Source organism: Pomacea canaliculata, linkage group LG6 (genome assembly GCF_003073045.1).
Source record: "Pomacea canaliculata isolate SZHN2017 linkage group LG6, ASM307304v1, whole genome shotgun sequence".
NCBI lineage: Eukaryota > Metazoa > Mollusca > Gastropoda > Architaenioglossa > Ampullariidae > Pomacea > Pomacea canaliculata.
In genome coordinates this window covers 10,018,905-10,032,358 of record NC_037595.1, presented here as the reverse complement: position 1 = coordinate 10,032,358, position 13,454 = coordinate 10,018,905, and the positions used below count along the sequence as shown (strand labels likewise).

The 13,454-nt window shown below is 37.8% G+C and overlaps 2 protein-coding genes and 1 pseudogene across 4 annotated transcripts in view; 1 reads left to right on the top strand and 2 right to left on the bottom strand.

The window, feature by feature from the left end:
• LOC112565838 overlaps positions 1-13,454 on the top strand; it is a 341,939-nt gene that overhangs the window by 5,640 nt on the left and 322,845 nt on the right. The window lies entirely within an intron of this gene.
• Positions 1-13,454, bottom strand: part of LOC112565822 (blood vessel epicardial substance-like) — a 69,808-nt gene that overhangs the window by 29,519 nt on the left and 26,835 nt on the right. The window lies entirely within an intron of this gene.
• Positions 5,212-5,348, bottom strand: LOC112567384 (annotated as a pseudogene).

The window sequence follows — 13,454 nt, the reverse complement described above, 5'->3', positions numbered from 1 at the left end:
AATAACTAAACAAGATAGAACAGAAATTTAAATTGATTATGACAGACCAAAATGTGTAGAAGTGGAACAATTTTACCGTAATCTTGCTCGTGAACTCACTTTTATGATAATCCAACCAAAATTAGGTATATTATGTGAAGTTTGGAAATTTTTTTTTTTTTTTTTTTACACATTTCAAACAAAAAATTCGGGAGCAGATGAAAACATTTTTTACACCATTCGTGGTCAATTCTCCTTTCATCTGAAGCAGGAATATCCTCTGGGATGTTCTTTCTTTTGTTATTCGACGTTTCAGATGCATGATGTTCGCAATGTGTACCATCGAAAAGGACAGGTAGTGTAGAATATCGGCGAGACTTTCGTTCAAACATAAGTCTTTCGTCATGTAAGGAGATAATTGTGTTTCATGAAGGCCTAAACTATCTTATTTATTAATTTTTCTTTTAAACCACGAGCTGTAAAGGCCTAAAAAAATTACAACAATGCATAAGCCCAATGTAAATACTGCGTAACAAGTGAGCAGGGCAAAATCGGCCACCCGTGTTGAGTGCATAAAGAAAGAGTTAAGCTTTCATCTATGTGAGAGGTTAGTTCTACTTACATAGCAAAAATCAAAATATGTAAATGCATTGTAACTTTTTCTTTTCTTCTACAGGGATTCACCACTCATGGATCGATTTTGGTGTCATATTTTTCTATCTTTTATGTAAATTGTTTGACTTTATGTTATAAATATTATTTCAAAAATACTTTCATGGGTAAAAAATTATTGACTGCAATTTTTATGTAAATAATTGGATGAATGCTTATGTTCAAAAACAATTTTGAATGCTTTAAATAATGTAAACTGTTAAATGTTTTTTTGGTGTTAAATAATAAAATTGTTTAAATGATATCTCTTGCCTACTATTATGCGTTGTGAGGAAACGAGGTTTTGAAAAGCTGTTGAATGTTTTCTTCATGGTGTGCAAGCCTGTGTACCAGTGTAAAGTAAAAGTGAGAAAGGGTGAGGAATGCAGCAAGAGGGAGTGGGAGTTGGAGTTTGATGGGAAACACGACTTCTCATGGGCGACGGGGGTATGCAATGGTTTTTTCGTGGGAAGGTGGGTGGGTCTTTCGTGGGAAAATGGCAACCCGTGGGAATTCCCTACGAGGTCCCTTAGGGTCCCGCTTCCAAAACCCGAGAGGGACCCAACTTTCTTCCCGAAGAGGTCCCATGAGGGACCCAAGAGTTCTTGCAGGCTGGGTAGAGTTTTAACATTGAAAGGGCGACTATATGCTCTCGGCATTTTGCTCCAGAATGTATCGTCACAACAGGTACGTGTGTATTTTCTTACGGTTTTTTTTTTTTTAATATTACGATAGTAATTGTTGAAACAAATGCCTGTTCACTCGACTGTGGACTATGTGTGACTGGCTATTTTAATGTGTGTTGGCAGTGTCCTGTGTAAAATTGACGCTATCACTTCCCCATTTTGCAAAAATTATCACGTTTAATATATTGGACAAGTAATGTGTATAGCTGACAAAGCATGCTTCAGATTTTTTGCATGGTATTCCATATGATTTCTGGAACATTTATTGGAGTGAATTGTAGCCATGCAATCAGACAAAATGTATTGTTGACGACACTGAGGGGACATAAGGCCTAAGCTATTTAAGCCTGACCGTACTACTACTACTGCTGCTATTGTTAAGATGCATTATTTTTTTGGTATGTTTTTTATTGATCAGTTTGAGTTTAGGAGTGTATGAATCCATATATATGATATGCAGTACTGTGACTTTGCAAATTGTTCCTTATTTAAGCATAATTACCAATGAATTTCACTCAACCACAACACTCAGTAAGATTTTCCTTACTTCAGGAAAGATGAATATATAGTCTAACAAAATTTTACTTGCTATTTTTTATTATTTTCTCTGTTGTTGTCAGCTGGTGGAAAACGTTCATGGTACCAAGCAGCCTGCACCTTACTAATACACCAAGAAGTGTAGAAACTCCAAAGTCTCAACCTAGGAAACCTCCAGTCAGTAGAAACCAAGATTTAGCATGAGAAGTTTTAGGTGTGGGGATGGAGGAGGGGCAAGAAATAATGTGTTTCAGGAGTCTCTTTTTACAGCCAATTCTAATTTATAATTTTTTTCTGGGGTAATCATAAAGAAGCTGGAAAACTATTCAGTATGCTCCAGCTTGAATATGCTAAAAATAATAATCATAATTATGATGTGTAAGTGTAGTCTATGTATATCATAAAACGCCTGCTGTGTAAATACCACACAAACTTAACCACCACAATCTGATTTTTTTCCCCCTCATTTCTTACCAACAATTGTTCCTGTTTTTTTACACCACCATCATTAGTTATCATCTTCACGTCAGTTTAATATCTCTCATCACAATAACAACCTCAGTTGTCACTCATCACTCATTTCTAATAATAGTTCTGCTCATCATCCAGCACTGCTCATCTCATGACTTTCAAATTTTGTGTGCTTGTTTCAACCATTTTCTGGTTCCCTTTTCTCTCTTTTCCTTTTTTGAACGCTGATAAAAGTCATCCATAAATGTCTTGCACTTGTGGTAGGCTCTGATCTTGAAATAAATGTATATCACATCCTTAAGGACTTTCTCTTTTTTATTTTCTTGGGTGCACACTGAGTAGAGATGATCATAAAATTTTTTTTAAACTGTTGAAATAGAACATTCCTGGAGGTAGGCCTCAAAGGATATTGCTGAAGAAGAAAATCCACTGAACATTGCTCTAAAAGTCATTTCAAGTTCTGCAAACAAAAGTTCTATATTTGGATGAAGTGTCACAAGCCCTCTTCTGTCTAGTAAAGATGTTAAGCTTAAATTGCTTTCAGAACTGTTAGCTGAAAGTGACTCTAATATAGTCAAGATTTTCCTCTTGGTCCTTAAGTCTGTAAGTTTTTTTCTTGATTTTTTGCAAAACTGCTCCTCCAATGTAATGAGTAATGTTCTTTTCTATATCATTAAGTGATTGATTTCCTTTTTCTGTGTATTTGATTTCTGTCTTGAAAAAATTTGTCAAAAACAGTACTAATCATAATATTCAAAGCTTCAAAACAGAGCCATGGTGAGACAGCTGAAGTGACCATCTCATCAAGTGACCGAAGGTTGTCTTGATCTTTCATTGCCATGTGGAATTTTGTCCACACTTTTTCCTTGCTGCTGTTCTTGAAACAGGTCTTTGGCAGTTCAAAACATCATTCCAGGAACTGCATTCGAGACACAAGTTCTTGTCCTAAGAAAATATACAGAGGATTTCTGTTTATACATGAGAATAGCGTGTGTCACAATGGCTATTTTTAAATTACCTGAAATTGAACTGGTAAAGACAAAAGTATTCACCCCACACTTTGCCAGGACACATTCTGCCACTAAATGTATATTTTTTATGCAATGATATAATAAAAATAATAAAAAGTAGCACAGAAACCTACTGTCAACACTCCTGCAAGCTTCATGTACCTCTGTAGGCATGCAGTTATCAGCAATCAGTTTCTCACAGACTTGGTCTACCAAATCAATGTTCACCTGAACGTTTTTGAAACAAAAATTAACAAACTAAACAGGCCTGAGTCCCTTTACCAAGTGCAACATTCTATATACAACTTCCACAAAAATGCAAATTAAAAGATAAATAAGTAATGATTCAAGACATTTGGAAAAAAAACTGCATGCAATCACACAGAAAATAATACAAATATTCGAACGTGCGTCGGAATATTTAACAGACTTAGCTTTTTTTGTGCACTTACTTTGATATCTTTGTCATGTGGTATCTTTCCACAAACATCATTCTCAGAATCAACGAATAGATCTTCTTCCACATCCTGCGATAGAAATAGATTAAATATGAGAACAAAATCAACACGAAGCATTGTTCCCTAGAAACAGCGATTTAAAAAAAAATTATTACAGTTATCAGAATGCTGGCTTTTTAACTACTACCATAATCGGTGGTTACTGTTGTAAACAGCATGGTACTAAATCCTTCATTTACATACTTAATCGGTTTCCTATCACGCACAAAATTATTAAATCAACCTTTTTCTTTCAAGAATAGACAAAGAAGCATAGTCTAAATATTTTACAAAAACTCTTTCATTTATAAGACTTCAGTTATACCTGCAAAATCTGGTCAAGACTGTCCATCGTGTCGTGATCGCCGCAACCGGAAGTATTTTCTGCACGGTTTTTCCCGAGCAGACGATAACGGCGCTTCGCAACAGGCACACTGTTGGCGCGCGCTGGGAGATACCAATCCTGTCCCTACAGATCTCTGGTTTTGAGCCCTCGAGGCAGGCTTAGCTTGGACTTTGCCGAGGACCGTGAGAGTCGGCGTGGTGCTTGGCCCTTTGTCGTCTCGCCCGGGGGTGGTTTTGCTGTGGCCAGTGGGTCCGGTCGCTGGTCTGTATTGTTTTCTGACATCAGGGCAGTCTCGCCTGGTGTGTCCCGGCCGTCCGCATACCAGACAGGTTGACGCTCTGCCTTTAACTGTCACTAGCATGTTGAGAGTATGTCCTGGTACGGCGATCATGGTGGGGATTTTCCCCATGTTCTTTCTTTGCATCTCGACCTTCAGGTATCTTGTCCCCTTGTCGCTGCCATCCTCCTCTCTCTCCGTCTGAATTTCTTTGACTCTCCCTATTTGCTCGAAGCCCATAGTGAGGAAAGCGTTTTGGATATACGATGGGACCCAGTGGATCCTTATCTCCACCACTGCGCAGTCCGCGTGTTCAACATGTGCCGTGACGCCTTGTGGAAGTGTCATGGGGCTGGCCTCAAGGACTGTCGGTACGAACTCTGGTCTTGAAAGAGTGACATTGACTAGGCGAGGGTTTTCACCCTTCCACAGGCCGACTATCTCGGCCTTTGGTACTCCGGACGCTATCAAGACGGCGACGATGGCCTCCCTTCTAGTGAGGAGGGCGTGTCGGCCTGACAGATGCAGCTGGAACGTTGATCTTTTCAGGAGATCATCGATGTGTTCATAGTTGAGGGTGAAGGAAACTACTCCCACCTCCGAGAGAGGGATGAAGCCGCCTGGTGGTCTTGTTGCTGAGGTGGTGTCGTTGCCGCCGGTGACGATCTGCGAGTACAAGGAAGGCATGTCTGGAAGATATCAGTGCTGAGACAAAGAGTCCTGACTGGGACGCTGCTGTTTGGCTGACTCCTCTTGCTGTCGTGGAGTCGCCTCTCTACAACCTACTCAAGTGTATCCGGCCTTAAAAGGCCACGATATCGCAAAAATAAACTGACTGAAAAATCGAAGAACAGATACTACACTTTGATCTCAGCCAAAAGGCCGAGAAGCGATCGAAAAATGTTTACGGGAAATTTTAGGGAAAAGGACTTGAAATTTTGCATAAGGTCGATCAATTCCACTCAATATTCAACGACAGGCAAAAAGGAAAAGATATGAGTGGTAAAATGAAAATGATAATTTTCTTCTTTATTCCTATATTGATCACAGTACTTCAACAGTCATTAGCAAAAATAAACATTGATCAGTATTTCTTTGCTTTCATTCTATTAAAAGTTTGAGCTTTTATTTATTAATTATGGATTATTGTCACGGACCAGTTTGTTAGGAACAGGGGGTTGTTGCCCCTGTCTTTTGTTTATATGAGTGTTGTTGGTTGCGTCGCGGTTTCACGTCAGAACCCGACGTCATTTTATGACGTAATTTTAGTTTGGATGAGAGCGAAAATTTTTTGGAAGAGAGCAGACGGCTGTGAGCAGGGAAGAGAGGCGGACGTAAAGTGTGTGTGGTGTTCGCTTCGGATATTGTGTGTGTATCATTTTAATATGTGTGTGTGAAAAACCTTGAAGAAAGTTTTAGAATATGCTAAAGAATATTTTAAGTTTATTTTTAGAATTTTGGCAGCGGTCATTTCCCATAACTCCTACCAGTGATTAAGTGAAGACGAGTGGTTACCCTTGAATTACATTGGCGACATGGCGAAGTATTAATACCTATAAAATTAATAGACAAGTCGCCCAATGCTCTCTTTGCCTGATTTGTCAAACGATGAGGCAGGCAGCGGTGGATTGATTTGAAACCATGACAGTCTTATCAGAGAGGCGTGATTGCACAACCAGTCAACAAACCGCGATGGAAGAACGGAAAGAACATTGTAAAAGAAGAAGAAATCACAAATTTGAGAAGGGTGGGGGGGATCAGAACATTTTTTTTAAAAGACAGAAGGCACAGAAAAACAGATTAGCTGCATGTGGCATAAGCATGACTTCTGCGCACTTAAAAGATGTTTTGATCCTGTATGAACTTTAAGACTGAATATCAAGTTTCTAAGACGTGATAAGAGTCGGTTTTACAATTGGACGAAACAGATTATTGTCAGGGGCACACATTCTGAAAAGGGAGTGTGTGTGTGTGTGGGCATCGACACTGAGAGCTTGTATTATCATTGGAGAGGAAGATGCTATATTACCAGGGTTGGTGCCGATGCTTAATCGTCAGATTTTAAGTTGGTCATTGATGACCTGAACAAACAAGCTTATTGTTGAATGTGTGTGTGGTTTTGTGTGTGTGAGAGAGCGAGAGAGTTGGAGAGGGTGAGCGTCTCTCTATCACCCCAGGCGCAAAATAGTTCGGGACCAGTCCTCAATAAGTGACACCATGGATGGAAAGAGAAATATAAAAAGAGATATAAGGAGGAAAAAAACCTACCGAACAGAATGGAGAGAGTTAACAGAGCAGATGCAGGGAAGAGAGATTTCCATTATTTAGTTCATTAAATTTAATTAATTTTTCTGGCATTCTTTTATTGTAACCTCTCGGTCTCACAGCATGTATGTCAACACAGGTACATAATACTGTACGGTTTGGGGATTATACCAAAGCTTCAAGACCTCATCAGCAACAAAAGGATCGGCCACTGGGGGACCATCATATCTATAACAGGGAAGCTCGCAGTTATCTACACAATGAAGATTAACAGGGTTAGTCTAAGGCATGCAGTTGTTATACAATGACTGTACCGAAAAACAGAACGCAGAGTGTGTCACATGTCAATGCGTACATAATGATGTACTGAACATTCATTATATTACATATATACATATTTTACACATATAATGTACATACAAAATGCATAACATACATCACATTTGTAGCAAACATAAAATACATAAACACCATGCAAACATAACCTTGTAATTACTTGTCGTTACATTGTAGGTGGCGCTGGTTCCGAGGCAACATGCGTATAAAATATCTTTCTCAATTTAATATAATGCTGCAATGCAGGGTTGAAGACAAGAACGACAACGAAAGCAGCAGGAAGTATTTTAACATAAAATCACTTCTACAATCTACTACAAAGCAGCATGATATACATATCAAAGAACTGCCTTTTACGAAGTCATGGAGATGACTCCAGCTAAAACCAAGGAGGGAAAAAAGACTTCGAGAAAGTACCGAGAAGTAAGTCAGTTTTCTCCGTTTTTCATAGTTCCAAACTATTATTGCAATCTTAGGTGATGTCATGGTCTTTGCCTGTGTATCACTCTTGAGGACAGTTCTATTTAGCGAGACTCCAGAAAAACAAGTTAGACACAAAACAAAGTTACAAAACTCTGAAACAAAATAATGCTGAAGTAGATTTTTGTCCATTTTGAAAAAGCAACAGGAATACAAAAATGAAATAATAAAGCATGAACCACGGGAGGTAAACTATACAAGTTTTTTCACAGCGTAAATAAATAATTCAGCAAATTAACTTAGTCGATGGTAAGATGACAGCAATGTAACTGTGGCAGTAAAGGTGAATGACGATAATGATGATAAAGATAGGTATGATGATAATATCGAGGATTATAAGAACGATAATGAAGGGGACAAATTAAAAGAAATTATTAAACTATTTTCACATTCAGTACGATGGGCAGCATTTCGTCAAGCAAAAGATGCATAATAAATAATTTTTCATGGAAAATACACCGGACAGCAGCGTGGCTTTAATACAAAACAGAACAAGCGAAACATCGACTTAGAATTGAATATATAAACAGGTCACAGCGGGACTTAAGACAAATTCGAAATGAAAACGAGCTACATAGAAAACTCTGGTAACAAACAAAGCACGACTGCACGATTAACTTAGTTATTGAGAAATGATCATGTTAAATCAACATTTTACATGGACTAAGTCGTTTCAGTCTTATTGGCTTTAAAATAGTTACACACTGAACTCAATCAAGGCAAACAAAATATTGAATTTAGTCATAGACGTTATAAGATATCTTATAACGTCTATGATTTAGTCTTTCCTCTCGTTAGATACGAAAATAAAAGCTAGAAATTTGCAGAATGATCTTGTATGCTTGGTATCTGTGAGATTTCTCTCTTCTATCATCCCTCTTTTTTTTCTCCACGATTTCAACAGAAAAACCAACTAGGACTGTTGGTAAAAAGCTTAAACAAATGTCAAGCATTAGACAAACAAGCATTTGATATTTTATTGACAGCGATACACACTGAAAAATTAACTCAAATGCATTCACTTATTAGCATTCAATAATAATACAACAAAGACTGTAATGACCGGGACGTTTGCCCATTAAAGTTTAATCTGGAAGATTTAATTTCCAGTCTGTCAAGTGAACTCCATCTGAACCTTTTTATTTTTTAAAAATCAGTCAAAATTTCTAAATAAACTTAAAATCTGTTGGTCTGTCTTCCAAGATCAACCAAGATCGTTTAAATCAAAAGTAATGTATTTTCAAGATCACACAATAACACCCATAACCCACTCTGAATATATAATTTGTAGTGTTCTATTTTTTAAGAATATGACACTCATCTTAGTTTCACGTGATTATATTCCCTGTAAGGAGGAGTGCAGATGTTTACATAAAGTATATTGAAGAGTAAACCTAATACAGATGATTATGTTTTGGGCGGATGACACCCTTGAAGACCTCTTAAAAGTTGCTGACGAGTACGACGTTAGCCAAGTATTCGAAAATTTCACAGAGCACCAAACATGAGAAAAAACAAGTTCTCTCGTCTGGGGCCTGTTACAGCCACGTGTTACTGAAACAAATTTTGCATATGGTCGATCAATTCCACTCAATATTCAACGACAGGCAAAAAGGAAAAGATATGAGTGGTAAAATGAAAATGATAATTTTCTTCTTTATTCCTATATTGATCACAGTACTTCAACAGTCATTAGCAAAAATAAACATTGATCAGTATTTCTTTGCTTTCATTCTATTAAAAGTTTGAGCTTTTATTTATTAATTATGGATTATTGTCACGGACCAGTTTGTTAGGAACAGGGGGTTGTTGCCCCTGTCTTTTGTTTATATGAGTGTTGTTGGTTTCGTCGCGGTTTCACGTCAGAACCCGACGTCATTTTATGACGTAATTTTAGTTTGGATGAGAGTGAAAATTTTTTGGAAGAGAGCAGACGGCTGTGAGCAGGGAAGAGAGGCGGACGTAAAGTGTGTGTGGTGTTCGCTTCGGATATTGTGTGTGTGTGTCGATCCCTGCGGGTTTATCTGTGGTGCCAGCTTTGGATCATGTGTTGATCCCCAGGAATATATTTGTGGTGTCAGCTTTGGGTCATGTGTTGACTCCAGCAACTATATTCTGAGTCGTCTGTTAGGTGTCTGCTGAGTCAGCACCTATTATTAGTAAGCTTCGGAACGTGTATATGGTTTCCTCTGAACGTTTGTGTGTGTGGATATTAGTCAAGTGTGGGCAAGACTGCACCACTGTTGGACAAGGGACAGAGAGGATTTTACGTAGACGTTACAATTGTGGATGTGAGTAACTAAGGCTCTAATGAATTAGATTTCGCACATATTACATCCATTACCCCCACTTTTTAATATGTGTGTGTGAAAAACCTTGAAGGAAGTTTTAGAATATGCTAAAGAATATTTTAAGTTTATTTTTAGAATTTTGGCAGCGGTCATTTCCCATAACTCCTACCAGTGATTAAGTGAAGACGAGTGGTTTCCCTTGAATTACATTGGCGACCTGGCGAAGTATTAATATCTATAAATTTATATATCGTTCCTTGTCAAAGTACTTATCATGATTTTTTCTTATTCTTGTACCAGGAATAGTAGACGATAATTATAAATTCTTATTGCAGACGATAACCACGTTTCTGTAGCAGCAGACACGTCTCCTCACACCACTAACAGCGGCCATGTTTATTCGTAGTCTCTGAAAGTAACCGGTGAGTTTGAGGATATTTTTAACCCCCGTGTACTAGTTATGTGAAAAGGTAGGTAGAATAAAAAGTTTATCCATTGGTGCTACAAAATGTCAATAGTTTGCTTAGTCTCTCTAAAGACCTAATAGCTATCGACTTGGCCAAACACCTGGGGAGTTCCTCGGATTACGGACCAGCAAACAGTTTGAACACTAAGCATACAACTGACAGACCTACTGACTGCAGTGCTATTACCTGTTATTTTTCCAGTTAGGTCATTACGGATTGACGAGATCATAAATAATGGTCATGGCTCTGAGCGGCCGGGGTCAGTTGGGATCAAGAAATTAATAGACAAGTCGCTCAATGCTCTCTTTGCCTGATTTGTCAAACGATGAGGCAGGCAGCGGTGGATTGATTTGAAACCCTGACAGTCTTATCAGAGAGGCGTGATTGCACAACCAGTCAACAAACCGCGATGGAAGAACGGAAAGAACATTTTAAAAGAAGAAGAAATCACAAATTTTAGGAGGGTGGGGGGGAATCAGAACATTTTTTTTTAAAAGACAGAAGTCACAGAAAAACAGATTAGCTGCATGTGGTATAAGCATGACTTCTGCGCACTTAAAAGATGTTTTGATCCTGTATGAACTTTAAGACTGAATATCAAGTTTCTAAGACGTGATAAGAGTTGGTTTTACAATTGGACGAAACAGATTATTTTCAGGGGCACACATTCTGAAAAGGGAGTGTGTGTGTGTGGGCAATAACACTGAGAGCTTGTATTATCATTGGAGAGGAAGATGCTATATTGCCAGGGTTGGTGCCGATGCTTAATCGTCAGATTTTAAGTTGGTCATTGATGACCAAAACAAACAAGCTTATTGTTGAATGTGTGTGTGGTTTTGTGTGTGTGTGTGTGTGTGTGAGAGAGTGAGAGAGATAGTTGGAGAGGGTGAGCGTCTCTCTATCACCCCAGGCGCAAAATAGTTCGGCACCAGTCCTCAATGGAAGGGACATCATGGGCGGAAAGAGAAATATAAAAAGAGTTATAAGGAGGAAAAAAAATTATCGAACAGAACGGACAGAGAAAACAGAGCAGATGCAGGGAAGAGAGATTTCCATTATTTAGTTCATTAAATTTAATTAATTTTTCTGGCATTCTTTTATTGTAACCTCTCGGTCTCACAGCATGTATAATGTCAACACAGGTACATACTGTAATACTGTACGGTTCGGGGATTTTACCAAAGCTTCAAGACCTCATCAGCAACAAAAGGATCGGCCACTGGGGGACCATCATATCTATAACAGGGAAGCTCGCAGTTATCTACACAATGAAGATTAACAGGGTTAGTCTAAGGCATGCAGTTGTTACACAATGACTGTACCGAAAAACAGAACGCTGAGTGTGTCACATGTCAATGCGTACATAATGATGTACTGAACATTCATTATATTACATATATACATATTTTACACATATAATGTACTTACAAAATGCATAACATACATCACATTTGTAGCAAACATAAAATACATAAACACCATGCAAACATAACCTTGTAATTACTTGTCGTTACATTGTAGGTGGCGCTGGTTCCGAGGCAACATGCGTATACAATATCTTTCTAAATTTAATATAATGCTGCAATGCAGGGTTGAAGACAAGAACGACAAAGAAAGCAGCAGGAAGTATTTTAACAAAAAAATCACTACTACAATCTACTACAAAGCAGCTTGATATACATATCAAAGAACAGACTTTTACGAAATCAGGGAGACGACTCCAACTAAAACCAAGGAGGGAAAAAGACTTCAATGACAGACAGAGCTTTAAAAGAAAGTACCGAGAAGTAAGTCAGTTTTCTCTGTTTTTCATAGTTCCAAACTATTATTGCAATCTTATGGTGGTGTCATGGTCTTTTCCTGTGTGTCAGTCACTCTTGAGGACAATTCTATTTAGGGAGCATCCAGAAAAACAAGTTAGACACAAATCAAAGTTACAAAACTGAGACAAAATAATGCTGAAGTAGATTTTTGTCCATTTTGAAAAACCAACAGGAATACAAAAATGAAATAATAAAGCATGAATCACAAGAGGTAAACTATACAAGTATTTTTCACAGCGTAAATAAATAATTCAGCAAATTAACTTAGTCGATGGTAAGATGACGGCAATGTAACTGTGGCGGTAAAGGTAAATGACGATAATGATGATAAAGATAGGCATGATGATAATATCGAGGATGATAATAGCGATAATGAAGGTGACAAATTAAAAGAAATTATTAAACTATTTTCACATTCAGTACGATGGGCAGCATTTCGTCAAGCAAAAGATGCATAATAAATAATTTTTCATGGAAAATACACCGGACAGCAGCGTGGATTTAATACAAAATAAAACAAGCGAAACATCGACTTAGAATTGAATATATAAACAGGTTACAGCGGGACTTAAAAAAAATTCGAAATTAAAACGAGCTACATAGAAAACTCTGGTAACAAACAAAGCACGACTGCACGATTAACTTAGTTATTGAGAAATGATCATGTTAAATCAACATTTTACATGGACTAAGTCGTTTCAGTCTTATTGGCTTTAAACTAGTTACACATCGACTTAGAATTGAATATATAAACAGGTTACAGCGGGACTTAAAAAAAATTCGAAATTAAAACGAGCTACATAGAAAACTCTGGTAACAAGCAAAGCACGACTGCACGATAAACTTAGTTATTGAAAAATGATCATGTTAAATCAACATTTTACATGGACTTAGTCGTTTCGGTTGGTTTTGAAATAGGTACACACTGAACTCAGTCAAGGCAAACAAAATATTGACAAAGTTAAATTTAGTGTTTCCTCTCGTTAGATACGAAAATAAAAGCTAGAGCTTTGCAGAATGATCTTGTATGCTTGGTATCTGTGAGATTTCTCTCTTCTATCATCCCTCTTTTTTTCTCCACGATTTCAACAGCCATGTCATTTGCGAAGATGCGTTCTGAGAAATTCGTCGTTGTGTGAAGATTAAGGGAGCAAACGCACATCCGGTCAGTCGCTGACCAAAGCATCTTTATTCAGCGCTTGACTGGACAAAGGAAAATATCATCCTACAAACTAACCTATCTTACAATCACAAACATACAAGCAAGCTAGCAATGAACCACTCTACCCTTAGACAGCAACAGCTAGACACATGGATTCCTTGTAATGCTTCTGAACT